At 38.2% G+C, this 7,563-nt stretch overlaps 1 pseudogene; it reads right to left on the bottom strand.

Moving 5' to 3' along the window:
• Nucleotides 1–4,239, bottom strand: part of LOC133635456 (spermatogenesis-associated protein 1-like) — a 21,270-nt pseudogene extending 17,031 nt beyond the window's left edge.
• Between the last annotated feature and the right edge of the window lie 3,324 nt (nt 4,240–7,563).

The raw sequence follows: 7,563 nt of genomic DNA, 5'->3' as shown, positions 1-7,563 counted from the left end.
TGTATTGATATATATTGATATATAATGTAGGAACCACAATATTAATAACAGAATGTGTGAAGGGGGGAGGGAGGTTTTTTGGGTTGGTGCACTAATTGTAAGTGATCTGGTGTTTTTTATGTTGATTTAATAAAAATAGAAAGAAAAAAAAAAGATACCGATAATAAAAAAAACGATACCGACCATTTCCGATATCACATTTTAAAGCGTTTATCGGCCGATATTATCGAACATCTCTACTTTGAACACAATATAAAGTGCTATGCAGTACTTTATAGCCAACAAACTGAACTGTTCATTATGTGCTGCTTTGCCAACACACGCACACACACAGAAGTCCCTTTGGTGTCCTCACAAATGATCAGAAATCACAAAAATCCTTAACTTTAACAGCATATTGCTACAATAATAAAGTTAAAAATAAAGTACCAATGATAGTCACGCACACACTAGGTGTGGTGAAATTTGTCCCCTGCATTTGACCCATCCCCTTGTTCACGCCCTGGGAGGTGAGGGGAGCAGTGGGCAGCCGATGTGGCCACGCCCGGGAATCACTTTTGCTGATTTAACCCCCAATTCCAACCCTTGATGCTGAGTGCCAAGCAGGGAGGTAATGGCTCCCATTTTTATAGTCTTTGGTATGACTCGGCGGGGTTTGAACTCTCAACCTACCGATCTCAGGGCGGACACTCTAACCACTAGGCCACTGAGTAGGTTATAAACATGTAACAAAGTCAAATTCACTTACATTGACATCGGCGAGGAGGAGACGACGAGAAAAGAAGGAGCAGACAGAGGTAGAACCATTCATCCGCTGTGAAATAAGTCTGCTTTGGCATTTTTTTTCCCCAGAAAAGACAGCTTTCGACACAATTGTGGGATCTGAGCCGAGTATGTCGTTGTGGCTTGTGCAGCCCTTTGAGACACTCGTGATTTAGGGCTATATAAGTAAACATTGATTGATTGATTGAATTAAAACTTTCTGTGATACGACGCCTGCTTGGTGGATTGGCCATGAATGTAGGGCTTGAAAAGGTTGCGTTATTCCGCAATGCATTGTGGGGGCTGGATAGCCATTGTAGCTTGACAAAGTTGGTTTTTTTACGTGTATTGTGTGAGAGAGCAACAATCCGGATTAAAATGCATCGCAGTAAAGAAAAAGATCAAGGGACTGTACGGAAATAAAGTGGACCGTGTTTCAAAGGCTCGCCAGCTTAAAATAATTTATTAAAAATTGGTGGAATTGATCCGTGTGAGCACGTCCAATAAACGAGATTTGAGCAAGCTGACAAACAGGCTAAATATTTCGAAATGCAAAGTCGGTAAAGGATCACGGACAGACCAAATTTGGCCGTGTGCAAAACATCGGGATTTTACATCAGAAAGAGCAAACTGTCGTCCTTTCAGAGGTGCGTCAACAGGACTCGTCACTGTGTGGTGTCTTCTGGAGATATTTGTTCCAAACTAAATATATTTCAAGTCTGAAATACACTGTTCATTCATTTGAAGTCTTCTCAGTTATTGATCTATAATATAAACATGGGTGTTGCATTTTTCCCTAAATACTGTACGTTGTTTGTAAGCCTCAGCTAGCCTCGCTTAGCTTAGCGAACGCTAACAACCAACTAGATGCTGCATCTGCAAAAGAAAAACAACAGGCTTTGATTGTGAAAATCCTGTGAATATAACAACATGTTGTATTCCAGGTGATGGCTTTAAAAGTCATGTTTGATCGTCTCACGGCTGCTAATTATGTCGCACGGTATTTGGAACTCTTTAAAGAAAAAACACCAGAGTGTTAGACTTAGACTTAGACAAACTTTAATGATCCACAAGGGAAATTGTTCCACACAGTAGCTCAGTTACAAAGGATGGAAAGGATAATGCACACAAGGGCACAAAAAGAGGGCGAAAACAAAAGGTATTAAGTAGACTAAAAATGTACCATAGTAGCAATATAAAATATAACATATATATAATATTTACATCAGGGGTGTCAAACGTACGGTCCGAGCGCCGGATCAGGCCCGCGAACAGGTTTTATCCGGCCCGCAGGATGAGTTTAACCTGAAATTTTTGAATGACAGAAACAGCTGTTCTAAATGTGTCCACTGGGTGTCGCAATAGCAATTATTTGTGTCTTTGTAGATGATGCTACATGTGTACAAACTAAACCACATGTTAGTACATCATAGCGGGAAATGATTGAACTGCATAAACAACACAATCTAATTGGATTTTGATATATTTTTTCTATCTTGATAGATTGAAAATGAACACCAACATTATCACATAATTTATTCAGAAAATATAAATAACGACAAATAAAGTATATATACATAAAAAAATAAAAATAAAAAAAACATGATTCTTACAATTTCAGAATGTGCTTGTTCTATTTTTAAACAAAGAAAATAATCTTAAATTGTCTTTCTTTTTAAGTTATCGTGCCGTGATTTTACCAGTCCGGCCCACTTGGGAGTAGATTTTTCTCCATGCGGCCCTCGATCTAAAATGACTTTGACACCCCTGATTTATATATTATATATACCAGTGTTTTTCAACCTTTTTTGAGCCAAGGCGCATTTTTTTCCATTGAAAAAATCCGGAAAAATTACTGGTTTGCATAAAATATTTTTAACCCAAATAGGTGAAATTAGATAATCTCCCACGGCACACCAGACTGTATTTCACACAGTGGTTGAAAAACACTGCTTTAGTTTAATGGCTCGCCACAAAACGTTCAACCACCGCTCGTTTGGTCAAAATCCCTCGGAGGAGTTCGATAAAGCAGTGTTTTTCAACCACTGTGCCGCGGCACACTAGTGTACCGTGAGATACAGTCTGGTGTGCCGTGGGAGATTATCTAATTTCACCTATTTGGGTTAATAATATTTTTTGCAAACCAGTAATTATAGTCTGCAAATGATGTGTTGTTGTTGAGTGTCGGTGCTGTCTAGAGCTCGGCAGAGTAACCGTGTAATACTCTTCTATATCAGTAGGTGGCAGCCGATAACTAATTGCTATGTAGATGTCGGTAACAGTGGGAGGCAGTGTGCAGGTAAAAAGGTGTCTAATGCTTAAACCAAAAATAAACAAAAGGTGAGTGCTCCTAAGAAAAGGCATTGAAGCTTAGGGAAGGCTATGCAGAACAAAACTAAAACTGAACTGGCTGCAAAGTAAACAAAAACAGAATGCTGGACGACAGCAAAGACTTACTGTGGAGCAAAGATGGCGTCCACAATGTACATTCAAACATGACATGACAATCAACAATGTCCCCACAAAGAAGGATAAAAACAACTGAAATATTCTTGATTGCTAAAACAAAGTAGATGCGGGAAATATCGCTCAAAGGAAGACGTGAAACTGCTACAGGAAAAGACCAAAAAAAGCGAAAAAGCCACAAAATAGGAGCGCAAGACAAGAACTAAAACACTACACACAGGAAAACAGCAAAAAACTCCAAATAAGTCAGGGTGTGATGTGACAGGTGGTGACAGTACACCTACTTTGAGACAAGAGCTATAGTGATGCATGCTTGGTTATGCTTTAAAGTCATATCCAACAATTGCGACGACGACTTTTTACTGTCGACTGAGTTTAGTTTTTTAATGATTTCTGCTGGTGGTGTGCCTCCGCATTTTTTCAACGCAAAAAATGTGCCTTGGCTCAAAAAAGGTTGAAAAACACTGCGTTAAAAGTACGACCCCTTTTTTTGGCCGGGAAATGGCTGTAGGCAACCTCCTGGCGTAGTTTTCTGCAAACTCCACAAGATGGGTGGTCAGCATCCAGCAGTTTTATCCAGCTCTGCATGCGCTTTAAAAATGCTGCTAGCCGCCTTTTTTTTTTTTTTTTTTTTTTTACTCTTTCCATGCTTCTTATGGGATGATCACAGCTTGAGTGCGCCTCAGCAGCTGTTCCGCATATTTCCAACGTCACACACCTACAAGCTGCAGTCCGCCAACTGTTTGTGCTGGCTCACGCACACATCATCATTTCCTGGCCCTGTGGGGTCCACACCCCCCGCCACCCCCGCCCGGCAACCTGCCAGACAGAAACCAGGGCATCCTTCGGGCATCCTATTTATCTTTGCTCATTCTTGCCCCTGATTCCAAACATCAACATGGAGGAGGGGTGGGGGGGAACGGAGGAAGTTTTTCCTTTAGAAGCTGACCGTCCATCACGGAACCTCCTGTAATGGACGGCGAGTCGTGACAAGGCAAGCTGAGTGGCCATCTGCTCACGGTGGTCCGTGAGATATTTTTGTCGCACTCGAGCTTGCCTGGCTAAAAAGTTGGGACTCGCGCCCAGTTCTGCTGTGATGGAAAAAAGGTGTGTGTGTGTGTGTGTGTGTGTGTGTGTGTGTGTGTGTGTGTGTGTGTGTGTGTGTGTGTGTGTGTGTGTGTGTGTGTGTGTGTGTGTGTGTGTGTGTGTGTGTGTGTGTGTGTGTGTGTGTGTGTGTGTGTGCGTGTGCGTGTGTTTAAAAACTTTCCTAAGGTCAGAATGAGCATCGAGATTGTAAGGTGAAGATTAAAAAATATTATGGATAATTTAGGGCTGTCAAAGTTGCCTCGTTAGCACAAGCCATTGATCAGAAAAAGTGAATAATCATGCATAAACACAGATTAATCATGCATAAACATAATCATGCATAAATACAGATTAACCATGCATAAACACAGATTAATCATGCATAAACACAGATTAATCATGCATAAACACAGATTAATCATGCATAAACACAGATTAATCATACATAAACACAGATTAATCATGCATGAACATAATCATGCATAAATACAGATTAATCATGCATAAACACAGATTAATCATGCATAAACACAGATTAATCATACATAAACACAGATTAATCATGCATAAACACAGATTAATCATACATAAACACAGATTAATCATGCATAAAAACAGATTAATCATGCATAAACACAGATTAATCATGCATAAACATAATCATGCATAAATACAGATTAATCATGCATAAACACAGATTAATCATGCATAAACACAGATTAATCATGCATATACACAGATTAATCATACATAAACACAGATTAATCATGCATAAACACAGATTAATCATACATAAACACAGATTAATCATGCATAAACACAGATTAATCATGCATAAACACAGATTAATCATACATAAACACAGATTAATCATGCATAAACACAGATTAATCATACATAAACACAGATTAATCATGCATAAACACAGATTAATCATGCATAAACACAGATTAATCATGCATAAACATAATCATGCATAAATACAGATTAATCATGCATAAACACAGATTAATCATGCATAAACACAGATTAATCATGCATAAACACAGATTAATCATACATAAACACAGATTAATCATGCATAAACACAGATTAATCATACATAAACACAGATTAATCATGCATAAACACAGATTAATCATGCATAAACACAGATTAATCATACATAAACACAGATTAATCATGCATAAACACAGATTAATCATGCATAAACACAGATTAATCATGCATAAACACAGATTAATCATACATAAACACAGATTAATCATGCATAAACACAGATTAATCATGCATAAACACAGATTAATCATACATAAACCCAGATTAATCATGCATAAACATAATCATGCATAAATACAGATTAATCATGCATAAACACAGATTAATCATGCATAAACACAGATTAATCATGCATAAACACAGATTAATCATGCATAAACACAGATTAATCATACATAAACACAGATTAATCATGCATAAACACAGATTAATCATGCATAAACACAGATTAGTCATGCATTAACTGATGGTTACCTAAAAGGCAGCATGGGTTGTTATATAAGTTCAGTGATGTGGGGCCTCATGTATTAAGAGTTGCGTGGGTTTTCTACTAAAAATGGCATATTCTCAAATCAAGTCTAGTTTGTTATTATCCTCACACTTCAATTGCATTTTTGAGGCACTTAACAAGCGTTAAAACTAGGGTTGGGAGGCTTTGGGCAACACACGATTCGTTTCGATTCGATTCTTGGGGGTAACGATTCGATTCAGAATCGATTCGGTTCTTGTGGGTAACGATTCTATTCCAAATCAATTCAGTTTTTGGGGGTAACGATTCGATTCAGAATCGATTCGGTTCTCGGGGGTAAAGATTATATTCAAAAACGATTCGGTTCTTGGGGTAAAAATTCGATTCAAAATTGATTTGATTCTTGTGGGTAATGATTTGATTCAAAATCGATTCGATTTTTGGGGTAACTATTCGATTCAAAATCGATTCGATTCTTGGGGGTAACGATTCTGTTCAAAATCGATTAAGTTCTTGGGGGTAACGATTCGATTTGATTCTTGGGGGTAATGATTCGATTCAAAATCGATTCGATTCCTGGGGGTAACGATTCTGTTCAAAATCGATTAAGTTCTTGGGGGTAGCGATTCGATTCAAAATCGATTCGATTACTGTGGGTAACGATTCGATTCAGAATCAATTCGGTTCTTGGGGGTAACGGTTCTATTCAGAATCTATTCAGTTCTTGGGGGTAACGATTCTATTCAAAATTGATTCAATTCTTAGGGGTAACGATTCGATTCCAAATCGATTCGATTCTTGGGGGTAACGATTCTATTCGAAATCGATTCAGTTCTTGTGGGTAACGATTCGATTAAAAATCGATTCGATTCTTGTGGGTAACGATTCGATTCAGAATCGATTTGGTTCTTGGCGGTAACGATTCTATTCAAAATCGATTCGGTTCTTGGGGGGTAACGATTCGCTACAAAATCGATTCGATTCTTGTGGGATTCGATTCAGAATCGATTCGGTTCTTGGGGGTAACGATTCTATTCAAAATCGATTCTTCTTGGGGGTAACGATTCGATTCAAAATCGATTTGATTCTTGTGGGTAACGATTCGATTCAAAATCGATTTGGTTCTTGAGGTAACGATACGATTCAGAATCGATTCGGTTCTTGGGGGTAACGATTCTGTTCAAAATCGATTCAGTTCTTGGGGGTAACGATTCTATTCAAAATTGATTAAATTCTTGGGGGTAACAATTTTATTCAAAATCAATTCAGTTCTTGGGGGTAACGATTCGATTCAGAATCGATTCGGTTCTTGGTGGTAACGATTCTATTCAAAATTGATTTGGTTCTTGGAGGTAACGATTGGATTCAAAATCTATTTGATTGTTGTGGATAACAATTCGATTCAGAATCGATTCGGTTCTTGGGGTTAACGATTCTGTTCAAAATCGATTCGGTTCTTGGGGGTAACGATTGGATTCTAAATCGATTTGATTCTTGTGGGTAACGATTCGATTCAGAATTGATTCGATTCAGAATCGATTCGATTCAAAATCGATTCGGTTCTTGGGGGCAACGATTTGATTCAAAATCTATTCGATTCGTGTGGGTAACGATTCAATTAAGAATCGATCCACGATTTAAAACGATTCTCAATTCAAAATCAATACTTCTTTAATAACACAGGGTGCAGTTCTATGATTAGCTATTCTCAAGAACCCATA

Source organism: Entelurus aequoreus, linkage group LG19, assembly GCF_033978785.1.
Source record: "Entelurus aequoreus isolate RoL-2023_Sb linkage group LG19, RoL_Eaeq_v1.1, whole genome shotgun sequence".
Lineage (NCBI taxonomy): Eukaryota > Metazoa > Chordata > Actinopteri > Syngnathiformes > Syngnathidae > Entelurus > Entelurus aequoreus.
Note: the sequence above shows the minus strand (reverse complement) of the source record. Positions and strands in the feature narration are given on the sequence as shown.